The sequence below is a fragment of the Symphodus melops genome (assembly GCF_947650265.1).
Source record: "Symphodus melops genome assembly, chromosome: 8".
Taxonomy (NCBI): domain Eukaryota; kingdom Metazoa; phylum Chordata; class Actinopteri; order Labriformes; family Labridae; genus Symphodus; species Symphodus melops.
In genome coordinates this window covers 20193153-20217367 of record NC_136698.1, presented here as the reverse complement: position 1 = coordinate 20217367, position 24215 = coordinate 20193153, and the positions used below count along the sequence as shown (strand labels likewise).

The following is a 24215-nucleotide window of genomic DNA, read 5'->3' as shown; positions in this document are numbered from 1 at the left end:
GGGCGCACCAAGATGTTAACACTGCTGCATTGTGTGAGATAATAGTTAAACATTTGAAAACTTTTGAGGAGAAGATGTCATTTTATTTCTCTTCAGCCTTCACTGAATGCCTTGACTGGGTTAGGGACCCTTATAGCTCAGCATCAGTTGTTGGAAAGGACATGACTTTACAGGAGCAGGAGGACCTAACTGAACTGAGACAAAATCGTGGTTTAAAGCTAAGCTTTGCAGATCTACCTTTGGATAGTTTTTGGTTGGCTACTGCCAAGGAGTTCCCTATTCTGGCAAACAAAGCAATTTTGACTTTGCTCCCATTTTCCACGACATATCTGTGTGAGGTGAGCTTTTCAAGCCTGACTGCTATACAAACTAAAAACAGAGAGAGACTGAGAGCTGTTGAGGAAGAGCTTCGTGTGTGTCTTTCTTCAATTTCTGCCAGGATATCAACTTTGTGTTCATCCAAACAAGCCCAGGTTTCACACTGAGTGAGTAGAAATATTTGTATTTGTGTTTATTTGATACCAATTCAAGACACTTTGACGAGAATTACTTTATATTGTTAATATGGGCTACATAGTTTCGTTTTTTTTAACATTATCGACTGGTGGTGTGCCTTGAGATTTTTTCAATGAAAAAAGTGTACCGTGGCTCAGAAAAGGTTGAAAAACACTGTTCTAACCAACCGTTGCGTTTTCTTTTTTCTGTCATAAAAGGTCTAATTTTGCTGTTATTTATCTTTGCAGTGAATCACTAGAAGCTGGGGCATCATCAGTCACAGCCATAACGTTGGCATCAGCATCAGTCACAGCCATAACGTTGGCATCAATATCAGTCACAGCCATAACGTTGGCATCAGCATCAGTCACAGCCATAACGTTGGCATCAGCATCAGTCACAGCCATAACGTTGGCATCAGCATCGGTCACAGCCATAACGTTGGCAACAGCATCAGTCACATTAGCATCAGTCACATCAGCATCAGTCACATCAGCATCAGTCACAGCCATAACGTTGGCATCAGCATCAGTCACATCAGTCACAGCCATAACGTTGGCAACAGCATCAGTCACAGCCATAACGTTGGCAACAGCATCAGTCACAGCCATAATGTTGGCATCAGCATCAGTCACAGCCATAACGTTGGCATCAGCATCAGTCACAGCCATAACGTTGGCATCAGCATCAGTCACAGCCATAACGTTGGCAACAGCATCAGTCACAGCCATAACGTTGGCAACAGCATCAGTCACAGCCATAATGTTGGCATCAGCATCAGTCACAGCCATAACGTTGGCATCAGCATCAGTCACAGCCATAACGTTGGCATCAGCATCAGTCACAGCCATAACGTTGGCAACAGCATCAGTCACATTAGCATCAGTCACATCAGCATCAGTCACATCAGCATCAGTCACAGCCATAACGTTGGCATCAGCATCAGTCACATCAGTCACAGCCATAACGTTGGCAACAGCATCAGTCACAGCCATAACGTTGGCAACAGCATCAGTCACAGCCATAATGTTGGCATCAGCATCAGTCACAGCCAAAACGTTGGCATCAGCATCAGTCACAGCCATAACGTTGGCATCAGCATCAGTCACAGCCATAACGTTGGCAACAGCATCAGTCACATCAGCATCAGTCACATCAGCATCACATTGGCATCAGCATCATCAGTCACAGCCATAACATTGGCATCAGCATCATCAGTCACAGTCATAACGTTGGCATCAGCATCATCAGGCACAGCCATAACGTTGGCATCAGCATCATCAGGCACAGCCATAACGTTGGCATCAGCATCATCAGTCACGGCCATAACATTGGCATCAGCATCATCAGTCACGGCCATAACGTTGGCATCAGCGTATCTCCTGATTGAAATAGCTATAAAATGTTATTTTGTTGGTTAAGATATAATTTGTGAGTGTTTTCTAATGCATAGACTCAACTCATATTCAGAATTTATCCATTTAATATGATTTACAAGCTTACACGCTTTGAATTTAGCCGTTTAATATGAGTTATACCCTTACACACACTGTGTCAGGAAAAGGTCCCAACCCGTCAAACTGACAGACTGCAGTACCTGTGTATCCACTAGGGAACACACACATTCTGAAAAATTGACTTCCTGGGGACCATTTTTAAAAACAGAAGAAACTTCACAAGGCATATCAGCGGGGTGTTTTCTATTGATTGCAATGCTTGTACCTCTGGGGACCGGCCATCGGTCCCCACGGGAAAAAATGGTCCCCTGCGCGTGGGTGATATCTCAGGTCATGGACCCCGCCAGGATATAAATAAACTCACAACACACACACACACACACAAACACACACACACACACACACACACACACACACACACACACACACACACACACACACACACACACACACACACACACACACACATATACACACACAGTTGAGCTGTTAAAACTTCCCAAACTTACACATTCAAACCTGAGGCATTCACATTCTCTTCACTAAAATTTTATATCAAGACTTTGATATATGTCCTCGATGACAGAGCCTTCGCCTGGCGTTAGCTCAGCTGTGACATGACACCAGGGAGTCCCCCATGAATCATTATCTGTGCGTGTGAGAGAGAGAGCAAAGCCTGTGCAAATGCAGCACTGATGTCTATTTTCTTTTCATTCCTGATGCAGCCCAGTGGTCAAGTTGTTGTGAAAAATAAAGTCTATAGTGTAGTATGCTCCTGATGCGAGTTCACAGCGCACGTCCACTAAACGTAATCCACGCACGCTGTCCTAAACACAGCTACACTAAAAACAGCTACTTTATTCTCTAAATTAGAGCCCTTTACTGGTGAGGAACATACAGAAAATTAATGTGCTTATTCTACAGCCCTTATCGGACAAGGTGAAGTGTTAATTTACAAATAAAAAAGACTTAACCTGCAATATGCTATTTAATCCAAAGCTCAAACCCCGGTGTGCAATGTCGTGTCTGGGAATTGAAGTTTCCTCACTTGTGACATCGGTGAGGAATAGTGAGCTGTCCACCACAGTCAGAGCAGGTAAGTCCAAGGGAGGCTAGGTGCGGTACGGGCGTCATGTCTCCTTTGGCGTCCGTCGTTCCACTCACTCCTCTTCAAGTCTATGCAGTCCTTGATGACAGAGCCTTCGCCTGGCGGAGCGTTGGGTGGCGGTGTCCTCCAGCTGGGTTGGATTTGACACACACACACACAGTTGAGCTGTTAAAACTTCCCAAACTTACACATTCAAACCTGAGGCATTCACATTCTCTTCACTAAAATTTTATATCAAGACTTTGATATATGTCCTCGATGACAGAGCCTTCGCCTGGCCTTAGTTCAGCTGTGACATGACACCAGGGAGTCCCCCATCAATCATTATCTGTGCGTGTGAGAGAGAGAGCAAAGCCTGTGCAAATGCAGCACTGATGTCTATTTCTCTTTAATTCCTGATGCAGCCCAGTGGTCAAGTTGTTGTGAAAAATAAAGTCTATAGTGTAGTATGCTCCTGATGCGAGTTCACAGCGCACGTCCACTGAACGTAATCCACGCACGCTGTCATAAACACAGCTACACTAAAAACAGCTACTATATTCTCTAAATTAGAGCCCTTTAGTGGTGAGGAACATGCAGAAAATTATTGTGCTTATTCTACAGCTCTTATCGGACAAGGTGAAGTGCTAATTTACAAAAAAAAACAGATTTAACCTGCAATATGCTATTTAATCCAAAGCTCAAACCCCGGTGTGCAATGTCGTCTCTGGGAATTGAAGTTTCCTCACTTGTGACATCGGTGAGGAATAGTGAGCTGTCCACCACAGTCAGAGCAGGTAAGTCCAAGGGAGGCTAGGTGCGGTATGGGCGTCATGTCTCCTTTGGCATCTGTCGTTCCACTCACTCCTCCATAAAAGCCTGGCTTGCACTCCACTACTCTTCCAGATAATTCCGTCTTGTTCGGTAGCGTCAAGTTTGCTCTCAGCAAATTGTTCAAGAGCCTCTAGTGGATTTTGTGCCGTTGTTTTTTTCGAGACGTTGTGGACTGATCGTGTTTCTTTTTCTTATTTCTAGTTTTGCTGGTGTGCCTCCTGCTTCAGTTCAGCTCGTCGGAGTTCCCGGTCATCCTGATTCTTCAAGCCAGCCAGCTCCCTGTCCTCACTGCCTGTTCCCTTTTGATTTTTTCCCCCGTTGGAACATTAAATACATTTTTGTTAAAACTATTTTCGCTTTAGTCTGTCTCTGCATTTTGGGGTCCGCCAAAAAGAAAACCTAACAGCTCACGCGCCATAGGAATGGCCTCTCCATCCAAGCGTCGAGAGACAGTGGTGTTGTAAAACATGACAGCCCTAGCCGGTTAGCACGTCCTCGTCCTCAAATTGCGGTGTCGACCTCTCGCGGGACTTCGCGAGAATTCGCGAGATTTGGAGGGCGAGCCGCGGCCACAACTGCCAGGGTTGTGGGGTGCGGATTCCCTTTGAGGGTGGACACGATAGGTTTATTGTGTCTGGGAGTTAACCCCTTCACATTGGGAGACTGAACACTCCCTTGTGCATGAATTTCATATTTTAAACGAACAAAGAGTGAAGGGAAAAGCAGTACGGTCTTTGTAGGCCCTCTAATAGGCAATTTGGAGGATTAGGCAGGTGGCTCCGCCCACCGGGTTCGGCAGCCTAAGAGCCTCAGAGGGGCGGAGGCTGGCTGTGTCTCCGGGAACCCCCTTCCTTTCCCCCCCTCATAGGATGATGTTGCCTGATTTAAATATCGAGGCTGAGGGGGAAGAGATTGACGAAGAGGTCGAGGCTGATGTACTAGGCACTATGTCGACAACCTTCCTCCATGGCAAGAGGAGGTTGCCCCGGCACCTGAGAGGTTGACCGGGGTAGTGAGCTCTGCCTATTTAGAGAGCGGATGGGGCGGCCCAGGCATTAGGCCGGGCCCCTGCGCTGTCACACATTTGATGAGGGTACAAAAACATAGCCGGTGCTATCTCTGGTGCCTCTCCTCCGAGACGTGGAGGAGTCGTTGAGGGCTGGGTTGAACCATAGTATTTCTCATCCCGGAGTAGCCGATTGTCTGCTGTGCAGGGTCAAGAAAAAGGTGGGCTGTCTGGCACTGCCACCATTGGTTCAGCTATGGCAGTCCTCATGTGGAGAACCATGGTTACCCCTTGTAACCTACACCTTAATCCAGAGCTGCGTATTAAACTTCAGAGCTTTCTGTCTTCAACAGTCAGGCTTGTCAGCTTCCTGACTCCACCAGCAGTCCCTTCAGGCTCTGTGCCATGGAAATAGAGCTGCCCAACCGACAAGGGCAGACTGCCTCTCTAGTTGAGGTACACAGTTCAGGTGCAGCTGGCTAATACAGGGTCCATATTGGCACTGTATCATCGGATATGATATGCGCATTGTATCCGAACTACACTTGTTTCATCTGTCATGGCACAGTTGATGAAAGGGCCGGGACATGTATAGCGTCTCACTGAGCGAGGCGCCAACTTTTGGTGGTCACGATCTGCCTTGCAGCCCAAGGATCTAAAGCAGCCTCCTCAGCCCTAGTGGGACCAGGTGCTAAGTTTATTTTAAAAGCGGCCCAAGAAGCGTGTCGCTGTGCCCACATAAATTTCTGGTGCAAGTGGGACAGTCCAACAGCTCCCCCCTGCCACGATACAGGAATTGAGCTGGGAATCTGGAGACATCAGGGCTACCTTGGAAGCCCGCCGTGGCAGGGGACGAGGGCCCGGGTCGAATGACAGCTTCACTCCGGACGCCTGTCCGAGTCTGGCCGGCCGCTGCATGGCTAGTGCACGTCTTACAGGCTTGGAGGACAGTGGGCGGGCCCCTGGGTGATCTCGGCATATCCCATTGCCCGCCGTCCTCCGACCTCTGGGGATCCAGCTGTCCTTACAGGGGTGAAGCCAATATTGAAGATTGTGCTACAGGATGGAATTTCCACTCTGATAAGGACAGAGTCAATCCACCAGGCAACAAGCAAACTGAGGTTTATTCCCGGTACTTCTCATTTTCAAGAAGGATGGGACTCTCCGTCCCGTTCTCGATCTGAGAAGGTTAAACAAATGTCTCAGACATTTACCATGCAAGAGGTTGACCATCCCAAGGGTGAAACTGTTCATCTGCAGAGGGTATTGGTTCATCGCCATTGATCTGACGTATGCCTATTTTCAGATTCCGATCTAGAAAGGGCATTGCCGGTTCCTCAGATTGCATTGGGAAGCAGGACATACGAATTTCAGGTTTGTCCATTCGGGCTCCCGCTGGCTCCCCACACCTTACCTGGTGAATGGAAGTGGGCCTGTCGCCACTGTGGCTGTCAGAGATCAGGATCTTAAATTATTTGGATGACTGGCTCGGGTGTGCATATTCGGTGGAGCAATATCAGGCTCCTTTGTCCTTGCTCCGGGATCACATACAGCACCTAGGTCTGCATCTTAACTGGAGAAGAACAGAAGAGTTGTTCCAGCCCTGCAAAAATTTCAAGTAGCCTCTGATATACAGTATTATTAAGTGAAGTTATTTTGTTTTGTTGATGCACTTTGTAGCGATTCAGCTGTACTGACATCACTCATTCATCAACTAGTTCATTCATTCACCAATCCAGCCGTTCACGCCCACCTAGCACCAATCATCCAATAACGCACGATTTAAAACCACCCCTCCAAACACTCGCGTTCAGGACTATCGAAAAGACACACCTCAAACCAGTTAAAAAACTAAAGTACTCTTACCTGCTTGCGGAAGTATCTGATGTTAAAACCTTTGATCGCTGCCTCTTGGTAAGAGCTAAAAGAAAGTTAGCATCCATAACATTCCGTCCGTTAACGTTCTCTGTTTAAACTCGTACTTTTAAAAACTCCGCAGAATAACGAGCTTCATCACAGCCGTGTCATCCCTGACATCTCAGACTCTACTGACGGGAGGTACAGTGACTTCTTATTTAGTTAAAAATGATTCTGTGTGTTTCAAAAAGTCACATTGTTGTTTTCCGGGTTGTTCGTAGGGTGGGAATCCGTGGTAAAACCCGGACTGGATCTTTTATTCAGTGGATCGGAAAGGAATGACTGAACGGGTGGTGGAATATGGAATGGATTGTCCTCATGGAATTTCAAAATACAAAAACTGAAAAATGAACTAGTGTCTGTTGTATATATTTATTGTAAAATTGTTTCCAACCTGTTGTTCAAGCATGTTTGTTGTGCGGGTTAATATATATATTGGTTCAAGTTTAACATATTATTTGTCAGACTGACTCTGACTGGCACCCCTTCTTTTAAGACAAGACCCGTTACATAACTGGCACCCCAGACTAAAAAACGACCACACCCTGGTGTTTAAAAAATAAATAAAATCAATTTAAAAAAAAAAAAAACAAAAAAAAAAAAACTAACAATTAAAATAAAAATTAAAAATCAATCGTGGAAGACATACCAAATGGAAAATAAGGATTTGGGACAACAAGAGGACTTGTATCCCGGAAATGCACAAACAAATATGTCACTCCTGGACATGGACTTTACAGGAGATTTTCCACTGATACAGCCACTGGTGGACAACAACATGGAAAAAAAAGTGGATGAGTGTCAAAGAAATCAAGAACAAAGAGATGGCATGTTTATGCAGTTCAAGATGGAACAACAAGCTCATAATACAAAAATCTTGGACATCCTATCTGAACTCAAACAAGCATTCAGTGGGATGCAGGAGCAAGGGCAGCTGGAAATGAAGAGTTCCTTGCAGCAGCATACAGAATATCTTCAGACTCAATTCACGGATGCTATCAAATGGAGGCTTAAACATCACCATACATAGATGCTGAAGGAGGTAAACCAGATTTTGCGTCCCATGAACCAGAATATGGATCAGATACAAAATGAATTTCTCCAGTGCTCCCAACGCCTGGTGAATATAGCTACTCATATGGCTACAATGACAAGTCAATCACTCCATGTGTCCGCACTGGCTGATGCTTCAGTACAGACTGGTCCAAGTATTGCTCAAGACACATGCCCAGCTATAAACCCCTATCAAAATGCTGCTTTGGCTCCACGAGAACGCTTGCAGTGAACCATGCAGGTTCAAATCACTGATTGTGAATTATCTTCACCAAACGACTCTCCTATAGCAACAGACGTGTGTGGCAGATTCATGGCTAAATGTCCTATCAAACTCCAGTTTCCTACATTTGGGAGGATGGAGGACAACCCCGATCCTTTGTTATATTTGGAGAGATGCAAAGATTTTATGGCCATAAATCCACTTACGGCTGAGGAGTTAATGGTAACACTCAGGAATGTGCTGTATGGTACAGCAAGAGACTGGTGGGATGTGACTCGGGCTAATACACGATCCTGGACAGATTTTGAATCCAGTTTCCTCTCTGCTTTCCTATCAGAGGATTATGAGGATGAATTGGCAGAGAGAGTGCGTACCCGAGTTCAAAGAGAAGATGAAGGTATCAGGGACTTTGTTTATATGTACCTTTCCTTGTGTCGCCGCTGGAAGCCAGAAATTACAGAAGATGCAGTTATGAAGCTCATCCTCAGGAACATCCACCCTCGGATGGCTAGCCAGCTGCGGGGTAGAGTGAATACAGTGGATGCTCTGGTGAGACTTGGACAACAGTTGGAAAAGGACAGAGAGAAGGAAGCACGGACGGAGGCACCCCGGCGATACCACCAGATTTCCACTAAAGTTCTAAGTGGGATAAACCCTGGCCCCAACATACAGGTTTCTCCCCCCCTGTGATTCTGGAGGACACGCATCCTTACTGCTGGAGGTGTAAGGGTAGTCATGCTCCATTATCATGTCCCAATTACAACAATTCAAAGAAGGGAAAGCCTCCTTCTCAGTCACACTCTCAACAGCATCAGTCAACCGCCCAACCACAGTCTTCATATTTGTCCCACTCACAACAGCCATCCAACCACCCTCGACAATTCCATCCTCAACAGCCTTCTTTTCGGCCTCGACCGCCCCTCCCTCAACAACAGCCATCCACAAACTCTCGGCAGTTCGGCCCACCCCCTCGTAGTCAACAGCCACACACGCAATCTTCCTGTTTTCCAGACGAGCTAGACCGTCCTTCAGTTAGTACCTTGACACAACAGGCAGTACAGCCAGTGCCATGTGTTCCCTCTCATGTCTTTGTGAAGGGACTGGGGGATTTCAGCGGACCTGGAGGAAGCTGTGACATGGCCTTGCCACGTTTATTAAAGGTGATGGTGACTGTTCGGGATTGGAGTGGAAAAGCCGTGGTGGACACCGGGTCGACCTATACACTGCTCAGTGAGCAGGTATGGGAGAGCATCAAGGCTCCGGGTGATGGACTTCATCCATGGACAGGGGAACCGCTCTATCTGGCTGATGGAGAGCCCAGGAAGCCTCTGGGATGGGTGGAATTAGAGGTGACTTTGCAGGGGAGGACTTGGTTGGTTGCTGTGGTGGTGTTAGATTCAAATGCTTTGGCATTTCCTGCTCTGCTTGGTTTGGATTTTGTGTTTTTCTCTGGTATGCAGATTGATGTGGCAGGGGGGACCTACTGGTTCCGGGATGATGACAAGAAAAGATTTTTTTTCTGTGCAGAGGCCTCTCCACTGAGGGAGGGGGAGTCTGGCAACTATGTTGCTTTGTTTTCAGTGGAACCTCCCTTGGCCTATACAGTATTCCCTCCTTTGACCTCCGGGGAAGACTCATTACTGCTACAGCAAGCTATCCAGGAGTCTCATCTGGATGGACATGGAAAAAACCGGTTAGAAACTTTGTTACACAACAACACAGATGTCTGCACAACCAAAGTAGGACGCACTGAACTATTGAAACATAAAATTTACCTCACTCATCCACTTCCCATTCAACAGAAACCTTATCGGGTTTCCCCTCCAAAGCTAAAAGTAATGAAGGAACTCGTGGAGGACATGCTAAGGGATAATGTCATCGAACCTTCTTGCTCAGCTTGGGCTTCTCCCGTAGTACTGATTCCCAGGAAGATTGGAAAACCAAGATTTTGCGTGGACTACCGGAAAGTCAACACAAACACCATCACAGACGCCTATCCCATTCCCACCATCCAGGAAATCCTTGATAGCCTAGCAGGTGCTGTGGTTTTCTCTTCCTTGGATTTGAATAGTGGGTATTGGCAGGTGGAAATGGACCCTGAGGTGCGGGAAATGACGGCTTTCATTTGCCCTCTGGGTCTGTATCAGTTTAAAGTCATGCCCTTTGGACTAAAAAATGCACCAGCAACCTTTCAAAGGCTCATGGAGAGAGCCCTCGGCGAACTGAGAGGCGTTGTCTGCTTTGTTTATCTGGACGACATCATCATCTTCTCCACATCCTGGGAGCAGCATTTTTTTGATGTCCAAGCTGTCCTGGACAAGCTTGGCAGAGCTGGCCTCTCTGTAAACATGAAAAAAAGCAAACTGTTCAGGACCTCACTGAAATTCCTGGGTCACATCGTATCTGCTGCTGGGGTCCATGTTGATCCGGACAAAACGGAAGCTGTGAAAAATTTTCCAGCTCCAACCAACCTAAAGGCGGTGCAGAGGTTCCTTGGAATGGCGGGGTGGTACCATCGGTTCATCCCTGACTTCTCAAGGATCGCAGAGCCACTCAATGCCCTGAAGAAGAAAGGAGCCAGGTTTCGTTGGTCACCTGCTTGTCAGGTTGCATTTGACACCCTTAAAGAACATCTGGTCCATCCACCTGTACTGGGACACCCAAACTTCAATGCTCCCTTTGTGGTTTATACAGATGCCAGCGAAGTAGGGCTCGGAGCAGTGTTGGTCCAGAAGTCTGATCTGGGATCAGAGGAAGTAATTGCGTTTGCCAGCCGTAACCTAATTCCAGCGGAGAAGAACTACGCCGCTACAGAACTGGAATGCTTGGCTGTGGTGTGGGCTCTGGAAAAGTGGAGGACTTACCTGGAGGGGCGTCTCTTCACGGTGGTTACAGATCATGCCTCTCTCTTGTGGGTTTTTAAAACCACCAAACCCAGTACTCGGCTTCTCCGGTGGGCTCTCCGGCTTCAGGAATTTACCTTCACCGTGGAATACAGGAAAGGGAAATATAACACCGTGCCTGATGCTCTTTCACGAGCCACAACAGGAAATCATCCCTCTCTACCTGTATGTGCTACCGTCATGTCGGATTCCTCAGACCTAACAAACGAACTCCCTCTATCCATTGAGGCCTTATGGAAGGCGCAGCAGGAGGATCCTGAGTGCCAGGTCCTTTATAAAAAGGTTGTCGAGAATGAAAAGGTAATCATAAACTCAAATACTTCCCTGTGCATAATGGAAGATCTCATCTACCGGGTAGTCACCCTCCCCTACAAAACAGTCTATCAGCTCTACATACCTCCTGGATTCAGAGAACAACTTCTGGAGTATTTTCACCAGGACCCCCTCTCTGGTCATCTTGGGAGGCATAAAACTTACCGGAGACTTCAGCACCTGGTCTACTGGCCTCAGCTAAGCCTAGATGTACGGCGTCATGTGCAGAACTGCCAAATCTGTCAAACCTACAAACCAGAAAACCGCAGACTAGCTGGAAAACTGCAGCAGACCCTGGTACAACGCCCCTGGGAGATGCTGGGTATGGATTTGATGGGCCCATTCCCCAAGAGCTCAAAGCAAAACATGTATCTCTTGGTTTTTGTGGATTATTACTCCAAATGGGTAGAATTATTCCCCTTGCGAAAAGCCACGGCAGAAACCATATCACAAATTCTTGTGAAAGACATCTTCACTCGATGGGGCCTCCCAGACTTCCTCCTCTCTGACCGGGGATCCCAGTTTGCCTCCTCAGTCTTCCAATCAGTGTGCAGAACCTGGAATGTGGGACACAAAATGACCTCAGCTTATCATCCCCAGACCAATTTGACCGAGAGAGTGAATCGGACCTTAAAATCCATGATCGCTTCCTATGTTGGGAATCAGCACAAACACTGGGACAAATATCTATCCGAGTTCCGCTTCGCTATCAATTCCGCCGTTCAGGAGACCACTGGAGTTTCTCCTGCAGAGCTGAATCTCCGTCGCCCACTAAGAGGACCCCTGGATGTCATGCTGCAACCAAGAGAGTCTGTGCCAAACACCCCTGCGTATGACAAGGTGGCCCAGCTGGAAGACCTAAGTTCCTTTGTCAATAAAAACATAGATTCAGCACGGCGTAGACAGAAAAAACACTATGACAAAACCCGACGAGACATGGAGTTCGAGACACAAGACAGAGTTTGGGTCCGAGCCCATCCCCTCTCCAAAGCCGAAAAATCCTTTACTGCCAAGCTAGCCCCTAAATGGCAAGGGCCCTATCGAGTGGTTGAACAGGTAGGACCAGTGAACTACCAAGTGGTTCTGGAGGATTCTGGGCGGGACCTGAGGGTTGTACACATTGCCCGGCTGAAGCCCTGCTATCCCACTGCACAAGAGCTGGAGAAGCGGGAATACCAGCGTGTTTTAGACATTTTTCTGGAGGACTCGGATGAAGAGGATTTCATGGGGTTCTTCGATAACCACTGTCCTGCTGACTGAGTTGGATAGACCTGCAGGAGGACAAGAAGATAACAATAACGCCTCACCTTTGGCGGCTTTGGCGAAGGGGGGAAGAGTGTAGCGATTCAGCTGTACTGACATCACTCATTCATCAACTAGTTCATTCATTCACCAATCCAGCCGTTCACGCCCACCTAGCACCAATCATCCAATAACGCACGATTTAAAACCACCCCTCCAAACACTCGCGTTGAGGACTATCGAAGAGACACACCTCAAACCAGTTAAAAAACTAAAGTACTCTTACCTGCTTGCGGAAGTATCTGATGTTAAAACCTTTGATCGCTGCCTCTTGGTAAGCTAAAAGAAAGTTAGCATCCATAACATTCCGTCCATTAACGTTCTCTGTTTAAACTCGTACTTTTAAAAACTCCGCAGAATAACGAGCTTCATCACAGCCGTGTCATCCCTGACATCTCAGACTCTACTGACGGGAGGTACAGTGACTTCTTATTTAGTTAAAAATGATTCTGTGTGTTTCAAAAAGTCACATTGTTGTTTTCCGGGTTGTTCGTAGGGTGGGAATCCATGGTAAAACCCGGACTGGATCTTTTATTCAGTGGATCGGAAAGGAATGACTGAACGGGTGGTGGAATATGGAATGGATTGTCCTCATGGAATTTCAAAATACAAAAACTGAAAAATGAACTAGTGTCTGTTGTATATATTTATTGTAAAATTGTTTCCAACCTGTTGTTCAAGCATGTTTGTTGTGCGGGTTAATATATATATTGGTTCAAGTTTAACATATTATTTGTCAGACTGACTCTGACTGGCACCCCTTCTTTTAAGACAAGACCCGTTACAACTTTTCATGCAACAGCATGAAAATGAAGATAAATCGAAAATGTGATCCTGTGACCTGTGGTCATGTAAGGACATGATCTCATTGAGTTTTCACTGTTTTCTTTTTCTGCCTTCTGCCTGTAACACTGAATGGACTTGAACTTGTAAATTTTTTTCCTCTGACTACTCAAAGTGCTTTTACACTGCAGATCTGCACATTCAGACACTGACAGTAGCGGCTGCTATGTCAAGTGACCGTCAGTATCATCAAATCCCATTCACACACATTTTTATATCCCACCAGCAGGAGGAGCAACTTTTGGTTCAGTACCCTCCAGCACAGTGTTGCAAACTCCTCTGTAAGGAGAGCAGCTATTGGCTGTCCTAGAAGTCACTAATTGACGCCAACGCCTAATGTAAGAAATGACATAGTCTTCCTTATGTGACAAAATAGTCTGTGAGAAAAGAGGTGCCAGTTTGCCACAGGAGGCGGCATCCTCCACATGAGGTCTACCATACACTCAAAAAAATAACTTGTTGGCTGAACATAATAAAATTATGGAAAGGTTTTCCACCCAAGTAAAATGCTTTCAATTTGCGAGAAACAATTGTGTTGAGTGCCCTAAATGTAAATATGTTGGGTCAACATGATGTAATTGCGTTACTATTACTTAATTACCAGGGTTCAGTGACACTAGATTTGTAAGGGTAAATGTAACCTAGTGACGTAATTTTCTTGGGTAATTTAAACTTGAATGATATAATTATGAGTTACTTAATTTAATAAGGTAGTTACAACTACTTTTAAAAATAGTACAGTTACATGAATTAAGTGTGCTGATCCAACAAAACAAAGTTAAGTTAAAAACCTTTACGCTAAGGGGTTAACTTTTAATCATATGAAAATTAATATAGTAATTATTCAGACATAATCATCAATTTACACATATGTTAACCTATATACCCCCAGCTGGTGTTAAGCTTGGAAAAGAAAAACACAAAGCAAACTGGATTTGTATCAGAAACGGCAAAACTGACTTTACTGCTTGAAAACATGTTGCTGTGAAAATACAAGCAAACAGCCAAAAACGTCAATGTCCAACAGTTTGTCTTGTTTTTTTAACAGACATGACAATGCACAGACTGGCAAGTAGAAATTGAAACTGCTGAGTTATTAAATTGCAGCACGCTGTCGAGACTGCCCCCAGTTAACATCTGATATTCATCAACATACAAAATGAAGAAAAATGTGTTTAACTGACATGAATACATTTATAAGACTAGATTCTTGGATTCTGACAAGCCATACAATTTCAAATGGCTTTTGAGAAATCAGTCTGCAACAGGGGGTGCCTACCCCGGTCCTCGAGGGCCACTATCCACCATGTTTTAGATGTGTCCCTCTTCCAACACACCTGATTCAAATGATCAGCTCATCATCAAGCTCTGCAGAAGCCTGATAACGATCCTGATCATTTGAATCAGGTGTGTTGGAAGAGGGAGACATCTAAAACATGCAGGATTGTGGCCCTTGAGGACCAGGGTTGGCCACCCCTGGTGTATAGGGATGTATGTTGCAGACCAGGGGTGCCCAACCCTGGTCCTCAAGGGCCACAATCCTGCATGTTTTAGATGTCTCCCTCTTCCAACACACCTGATTCAAATGATCAGGATCGTTATCAGGCTTCTGCAGAGCTTGATGATGAGCTGATCATTTGAATCAGGTGTGTTGGAAGAGGGACACATCTAAAACATGCAGTTTAGTGGCCCTCGAGGACCAGGGTAGGCACCCCTGCTATACACATACAGATTTTAAGTGTAAACCATTTAACAATTTAAACAACATTAAGCGTCTGCATTTAGAGTTTTCTGATTACCAAAAAAAAAAACCAAAAACAAATCAAAGCTGGTTACAAAGTTAGATACAGAATATGGTCCTGATAACTGAATGCAAAGAAAAATGTTTGACAAACTGAAAAATCATCATCATGCATCCTTAAATTTTAAGTGTCAAAGTAGTTTTGTTTTGAAAAGAACACTTGTTTTTACCTTATCTTTTTTTTAAAGAAACATTTCAAAACATCATATTTTCTAACCCCAAAATAGCAACAGTTGGAAGTATTAAAACGTATCAACACAGCTTGTTTGCTTTTTTAAAAGCAAATACTCAAACTGAGTACTGCTTCAAATGCCTTCCCATAACAGTAACCCCCACCTGTAGTTTACTTTATTGAGCATGTCTAACGCGCAAGTCGAGTTTTCAGTGCTTGATTTTTTTTTGACAGTCTGTTTTCATCAAGCTCCATGATGATTTTCTGCAAAGCTTCGAAGGTGTATCTCAGCTCAGGAGGGTAGCTGAGGTTAAGAGCGTATGCAAGAGCAAATAACATCACGATGGCAAGTGGAACATTTCCCAACTCATCCAGGACTTGCACACCTTCCAGAACAATACCTACATTTTCAGGATCATCATCTGGCTCTGCACCTTCTTTACGAATCACAAAGATTCCAAACGTCGTCTCCATCATTGCGGCTTCACTCCTTTCACCATCTGTGTTCTTCAGAAACAGGGCGTGCACAGAGTATATATATTAAGATATGTTATTCCAGTCCTATTTTTTACTCGCATATGTAAAAATGTATCACATAACATATACTTCGAGTAAAACAGCTATAATTTATTCAATTTTATGTCAAAAATTCTATAATTACTTTGTCTATATGTAAGTACATAACTGGTTTGTTTATAGATGTAAGAATAAGAACAGGAAAATAAAAACTAAGTTACATACCACGTATTCCTTCACAAGGTTCTCAGGCTCTTCATTCAGGTACACACACAGGGCTTTGATGATGCACTCTCTCCTGACATCAATGGCGTCGGTCTGAGTATGTAAGCCAGACAAGAACAACGATAAGGAAAAACCATTTTAATTAACAGGTGGAGAAGATTTCACAAACATAATGCAACTCTTGATTTACATTTTTTTATAATATGTGAACTTACAATAGCCACGGGTGCATCAGTTTTATGTCCAAGCAAGACATTTAATCATAGAAATGTCAAATAAACGCATGTGGTCCCAGGAAACAGTAACTACAACACTAACGTCAGTGGACAATGTCTAACCTGCTAACGGTGCTTACACTAATGGTAGCAAACGTTCGCTCCTCGTTTACCAAGCGAACAACATCAGACTGTGAAGAGCTTCGCAGCGAAAGAAACTGTCGTATTTACGCTCTCAAAGAAACCTGGCTGCACCACGAGTACTGTGGTCCAGCTCGAGTAGCTAATGCTAATGCTACCTGCGCTAACAGAGAAACTCCGCAAATTCCTCGACGCTAGCTTGCTAGCTAGCTAGCTTGCTAGCTTGCTGCACCCTAATAAAACACTCGGTAATGACAAAAAACATCCAAAATGCAAAAGATGACAATAACTAACTGTTGATAACATTTCTTCACCCGTATTGTTTTCTGTTCGATGGATGATAAAGGATTAAATTTACCTTCTCCCTCACGTGCCGTTTCCTTTCAAAATGTCAGCTCCTCTTTGCCAGGGACACGCCTTTGACCTTGGCCTTTGGTTGATATAAAACAATGAGGGGCATGTCTAATTAGGGATTTGCACATTACTGCCCCCGTCTGGTCTGGAGTTGTAAGCAGACGTGATTTGCAATCTTAACCCATTAGAATTATGTTGTGTTAACATAAATGAGTCTAGTAAATTTTAAGTTGCTGCATGTTATGCTAAAACTACATGATTTAAAAGTGTTCAACCACAAAGCATGATTTTATATAGTAGAAGCTACGTGTTAGACTTACATGGCTGTAACAGACACCCATGTTGGTTTTTTTGAGTGTACAAATTCAGATAACAATGACATTTTATTATCCCAGCTGCTACATCAAAGAGTCACTGGCTCCAGAAGGACAGGATACACCAACATCAAAGAATCATTGTTATGAAAAGATACTGTTTTACCACCAGTTGTCACTCTAGGTAACTTCCTCTCTGTATTGTATATAAGGATTTGAAATGTGAAAGTTCGGGAGAGACTGCTATGGACTTCTCTCCACGCTGCGTGTCATTAAAGAGATCTGATTCAAATGCTTAAGTCTGAAGTTCTTCTGAGACTAAGCAACTCTCTACCTCACAAAGGAGAATTTCCACTACACTAATTAGCATAATTGGAAATAAGCATGTAATTGTAATGGACCGTTTAGGAGAGAAATAATGTTGTACGAGAGACGAAAAGGGAGTAAAAAAACTAAATATGTTTAGAATTACAAATGAACTCTCTTATTGATCTTCAAGGTTTTTTTGACATTGAAATAGGTCATGAATTCTCTAAATAAAAAGTCGCTAGATTTGTCACGAGTAGCTTTTGACAAAAAAAAGTCACCAAGAGGATATGGAAAGTTGCCAGATTTAGTCAGAAAGTCTCCAAGTTGGCATGTTTCTGTGAGCTGTCTTGAGTCTATATGAGGAGGCGCTTTGAGGTTTTAGGGGACTCCCATCTGAACCTGGACTCTCTGTACATTTCAAACCCCCCCCCCCCCAAGAATAAACACTATCTGTCCACAGCATCACGTGGAACATAAACATTCATCAGAATCATTTTTAGCATTCTGATTTACAACTTTGACTTTCAGTAAACTGCCTAATGACCTCCTCTACCTCACATGAAGGAGGCAGAAAGTGTCAAACCCAGACATCTCCACTAAAGCGGGATTTATGGCTCAGGATCACACCAGATCCACAGAATCTTAGTATCAGAGACACTGTGTGACTGCCCTGAATCCTTCAAACATCTAACTTTTTAAGCTCCATCAGTTTAAAGAGTGCATCATCTCGGGCTACATTTAAGTTTAAAGAGCCAATTTAAAAGTTACAAATGGAACAAAAGACGAGTTTGAGAAAGAAACAAGAAAACATAAAACAGAAGGAAAGAGAGATTTGTGTAAACATCATCAATAATTACAATCTGTTTTGTGAGGTGATCTCTTGATCGGGGACCTGAGCTTCTGGTTCAAGGCCCAGCTGACTTCACAAAGAGTAGAAAGTAATCCTTTACATTCACCATCCTCAAAGTCTCCTGCAGATTTTCTTTTAAACTTAAACGTTTAAACTCCTGCTGTGTGGACAATGAAATCAATGTCACTCTCTATCCCTGCCTTTCTATCTTTCTTTACTTTCATGGCTTCAGCACTGACCGCCAAACTGGTCATTCTGGAGGATCTTGCAGGCAGCAGAACGTTCTCCACATTCTCATTTCTATCACATGTGCTCACTGTGAACCTGAACCTGTTAAGACCACAGGGCACCAGTGGCGAATTTTACAATCTTGGTGTTCTCTGGCAAATGCCAAACATCTTGCATGGTGTTGGGCTGTAAGCACAACCCCCACCTGTGGACGTTGGCCTTCATACCACCCTCATGGAGTCTGTTTCTGACTGTTAGAGCAGACACATTCACATTTGTGGCCTGCTGAATGTTATTTTGCAGGGCTCTGGCAGTGCTCCTCCTGTTCCTCCTTGCACAAAAGCGGAGGTAGCGGTCCTGCTGCTCGGTTGTTGCCCTCTCACGGCTTCCTCCACATCTCCTGATGTACTGGCATGTCTCCTGGCAGCACCTCCATGCTCTGGACACTACGCTGACAGACAAAGCAAACCTTCCTGCCACAGCTCGCATTGATGTGCCATCCTGGATGAGCTGCACTACTGCTGGATAAAAGTCGCCTATTTTATCCTTTTCCTAAATATTGTATATAGAAATCTGACTCCTTTAAATAATTACCTTGAATCACTCTGCGCATTATTTTGATGGGATGAGAGAAATGACTGAAGACGTCTCTTTCAGGTTAACAGAGTTTATTAACCCGATGAATCAAGAATACAAGTTTCAGAGTCTCTGGGTTCAACACTACGTGTCCCTGACGACAGACATATGCTGGATCAGTTCGCAAAGTCTGAGCCCCGGCTATTTTTCCCTGAACCCTTTTATACTCTAGACAGAGAATATCTAACCAAATTATGCATTTTCAGATGTGCGGTTCCCTTTCTCCGATTGGTGCATAATACTCCTGCATCCTTTGTCCAATCTGTAGGGGAAGATACATTCTACCTGGCCTGTCTCTCATCAAGAACCTGACATCTAGTCTGGTAAACAATTCCTTTAAAGGAGATGATCATTAAAGAGATTAACTGCCCAGGCTCACACTAAACATATGTTGGAATGTGGGGAGTATTCTTACCAGTTTTCTTCACAAAGACACCTTCATATGCTGATAAGTCAGATGGTGAAATTAATACACAGAAACTTAAAATAAAACATGAGAAAATAACTGGCATTATGTTAACGTAAGGAAAATGCTTCATACTGTGGATCTCAAACCATTCCTTTGTACTGGGTGATCAACCTTCTTATCTGATTTATCTAACAATGCATCACTCTAATGAGCACATTAAAATCACACATGAATATAAGTAAAAAAGCCTAATATTCTAACACTACCTGAGCCACTTTTGTCGGTTGTAGACTCCGTCTCATGCTAACATGAAAGTGAAAGCACCACTAGCATTCAAAAGTGCTATCCTGGTGGCCTAGAACACTTCGATCCATCCGTCTTCACTTGAGAGATCCGGCCATTTTAAAACCTGAACAAGCTGCTGTCTGTACTGACATGTCACAATCAATACTTTCGAAGTGAATTGTGTCGTCCCTAAAACAAAACATTCCAGGACAACGTTTCCTTCGTCATCATTCTTACCAATCAGCGGCAGCACTGAGCGACGAGTACTTCAGGCTCAATTTGAAAAATGTATACCACATTTTCAAAATGTTTGACTTTGAACACATTAATAGTCTGTCAGACAAAAACTGTACATTCTTGCAAAAATAAATGACTAATTAATCAAAGAAGTTGTTTGCCGTACACACTGTAGCTGTCCATAGATGCATGCGCACATACGGTATTGCATGCTCTGTATCAGTTTCAAACTTAATTGAATTAAATGTAACAATGATGTTTTATCAAGGACACAACTCAACAACAACAAATGCAGACATGTTTATGACCTGTTTCATAGGAAATGTGTTTTAATCCAATCAAGAAACAAAGTTTACGTTATCCCTCTACCTAATAATGCAGAGAGAGATTAAATAGTTACTGAGAAAGTTTGAGAAAAATTGCTATACACCCTGCTAAACTGTACGAAATAACGATTAAATATCAGTGTGTATTATGTGCCTTAAAACTCCTGGACAACCTCCAAAAACAACGTCAGAGTATTAAATCTTCTCCTGTAAAAATTATAAAGCATACATGTACAAGCACACAAAAACAGCGTTGTTAAACAGTAATAGTATAACAGTTGTGGTATAACACAATATAAACAAAATCATAGGGGTGAATACTTTTCAAGGGATTGTACCTGGCCTCAATATGTTGAACTTAAACAGAATGTTTTCCTGCAAAATTAAAGATTTTTTTAAGCTGCAAAGCAAATCTGCTGTTAGCTACACAGCTATACATGTTCTTGAGGGTGTTAAATGAAAATCCCTATTTTATCCATTTCCCAAATGTTGTAAAAAGAAATCTGACTCCTTTAAATAATTATCTCGGATTTCTCTGTGCATTGTTTTGATGGGATGAGAGGAATGACTGGAGGCGTCTTTTAAATTAACAGAGTTTATTCACCAGATTAATCAAGAATGCAAGTTACAGAGTCTCTAGGTTCGAGCACTGTGTCCCTGACGACAGACAGATGTTGTGAAGTCTGAACCCCATCTATTTTTCCCTGAACTCTTTTATACTTCTTGACAGAGATTATAGAACCAAATTATGCGTTTTCAAATGTGTGGTTTCCTAATCCGACTGGTACAGTTCACCAAATTATCGTCTCCAAATGTGTGTTTCCCCTTCTCTCATTGGTGCATCATACTCCCGCATCCTTTCTACAATCTGTAGGGGAAGACACTTTCTACCTGGCCTGTTTCTTATCAAGAACCTGACATCTAGTCTGGTAACCAATTCCTTTTAAGGAGAAGCTCATTAAAGAGGTTAGCTGTCAACGTTCCCACTAAACCCAATTAAAATGGGTGAGTCATTAACTTGTCAAGGCTGTCATAAAACCTTTGTTGGAATGTGTGAGTCATTAACTGGTATAATATTAAATAAGCAAACTCCTTCATTGTGTGCATATCAAACCATTCCTTTATACTGGGTGATCTAGGCCTCTAAGGAGTATCAGTTATTTACTTCCATAAGAACATTCAAATCACACTTGAATATAAGTAAAAAGGCCTATTATTCTAACTTGTTCCTACTGTCGCTGTTAAATTTACACATATTGAGCCTCAGTCCTTGGGGGAGCCCTCTCACTGGCCTGGGGGCACCAAGCAGTTGCCAGTCTTGCCTGTTGACAACCAACACCTTGGATTAACGGTTCAGATTCTGGTCAATGTGAGCACACTGCTTTTCATCTTAATGTATTAAGAGTACACTGTTTGCTGCAAGCGCACTAAACTTTGACACAAATAATGAGATGGAGAATTATGCAATATGTCTCCTCAGGACACTGGGCTTCAGTAGACCAGCATGTGCTGCTATAAATTACTTTTGCTGTGTCCTTCTGATTTATCTGACACTCACTGACTTTTTGTCTGTTGTTTTCAAAAACTCCTGAGAAATAAATCCAGTGTTATCTGTCTGAATCTGGTGTCTTTACATTTAGTTTGACTTTTGTGTATGTGTATAAATAATAATTATGTACATATAGGAAAGAGAAATAGTGACCAATTCTTTTTTATTATTATAATGGTTAAGTAACAGATTGCCTCTTTAGCCACTGAGGAAAAAAAATCAATAATATGTACACTCAAAGATATTCTTGGTACACATAGTACATCCTTTCAACTTCATAATCACCATACAGCTGTAGAGGTGTTTCTTTGACGATGTGTGGAAATGTCTCCTACAGTCGTTTGCTGCCTTGACAACAGTGACAGCTGCAGCGTGCATAAGCCTCAGTTCGACTAGCTTCTTCCCTATGATCAAAGCACTGGTAAAAATGCACACACATGTAGATGTCAGGAGCATACACACTCTGGGGAAAACACATGCTGCAAACAAGCTAGATTTCATCTGCATAAACAAGGATGGTACAAATCACGGCACCATCCCATCCTCATTTTTTGAAGGATAATAGTTAGGTTTCATATCAGGACTGGGTGTTTCCCACAATTGAATTTGGACAATGACCATGTCCTACACATCATTCACTTTATTGTTGAGCACAGCAGAGGCATAAGGATCCTACAACTTCAATCACTTCAGTTCAGGTCCTCAGAGATCCTAGAAATACATCAAAACAGTCATTACAGCTTTGCAGTCATATCAATTTTGTAACATCTGCAGTGATACATGAATTTGCAAGGAGCCCATGACGAACGATGTGAATAAAAGCCCAAATAACAAACTAAATTGCCTCTCTTTATAAAACCACCATAACTGAGTCAAACAAATGAAACTGACAATAACTAACTCAACCAAAAACACCCGCTGCTTCCCAAACCTAAGAATCACTTGAAGTAAAAATGTGGATTTCAGAAAATCTCAAAATGAGATTTTACCAGAATAAGGAGTTTGGAGGTAAAGGACAAAAAGAATCTCTGCCATAACAGATGTCCAGGGTCTAGGTTTGCATTTAGTTTATGGCAGAGAGAAAGTACCTGGTCTGACAGCCCTTTGTGGGCTGATTTGGTTGACTGGCTCTTCTTTTTTTTAAGGCAAGGCAAGTTTATTTATATAGCACATTTCAACAACAAGGCAATTCAAAGTGCTTTACACAAGACATCAAAAGCATCATGGCAGAGGAAAGAAAAGATACATAAAATTACTGAAATTATTAAAACTTAAAATTTGTAGTAATAATAATTCAAATAAAATTAATTTAAGGAAGAATATAAAAGGATTTATGTATGTATTTTGGCCCTGAACCATAAAGCGCTTTATACACCAGCAGCAGGATTTTAAAATCTATCCTCTGAGAGACTGGCAGCCAGTGTAAAGACCTCAGAACTGGACTGATGTGATCCATTTTCTTGGTTTTGGTGAGGACTCTAGCAGCAGCATTCTGGATCAGCTGCAGTTGTCTGACTGATGTTTTAGGCAGACCTGTGAAGACACTGTTACAGTAATCAAGACGACTGAAGATAAAAGCATGGACAAGTTTTTCCAGGTCCTGCTGGGACATAATTCCTCTAATTCTTGAAATGTTCTTCAGGTGATAGTAGGCTGATTTTGTAGTTGTCTTGATGTGGCTTTTAAAGTTGAAGTCTGAGTCCATCACTATGCCCAGATTTCTTGCCTGGTCTGTAGTTTTGAGTTTAACTGACTCTAGCTGTGTGCTGACTCTTTGTCGCTCTTCCTTTGCTCCAAAAACAACAACCTCGGTTTTGTCTTTGTTCAGCTGGAGAATGTTTTTGCACATCCACTCATTGATTTGCTTTATGCATTTACCCAGTGTTTTGATAGGACTATGATCTCCTGGCGACATTGTAATATATATCACATTGTAATAATAATAATAATTATATATATATATATATATATATATATATATATATATATATATATATATATATATACTGTATATATATATATATAATTTAACCAGATCATCAGCTTATTTCTGTTGTTCTCTTTATTAACATAAATTGTTTGTTAATGTAACTGATTGTGTTGACTCTTCTGTAGCGGGTGTCCGGTTCGTAGCACGTGTTGGCTCACCTGACCCTTCTCCCGTTAGGAGCATGGGAGGCACCTGACCCTTCTCCCGGGTCCATGTCTTCAGTTGA

General features: G+C 43.1%; 2 long non-coding RNA genes across 2 annotated transcripts; one reads left to right on the top strand and one right to left on the bottom strand.

Annotated features, from left to right (window-relative positions):
* Positions 1-6725: 6725 nt before the first annotated feature.
* On the top strand, positions 6726-7071 carry LOC306828139. The gene is made up of 3 exons (XR_013779706.1): positions 6726-6793; positions 6879-6937; positions 7018-7071. It is a non-coding gene; the product is annotated as an uncharacterized lncRNA (long non-coding RNA).
* A 7245-nt stretch (positions 7072-14316) lies between these two features.
* LOC306828330 lies at positions 14317-17190 on the bottom strand. Its single transcript, XR_013779726.1, has 3 exons — positions 16861-17190; positions 16147-16239; positions 14317-15912 (listed from the first exon to the last, which is right to left on the bottom strand). It is a non-coding gene; the product is annotated as an uncharacterized lncRNA (long non-coding RNA).
* Positions 17191-24215: the final 7025 nt, after the last annotated feature.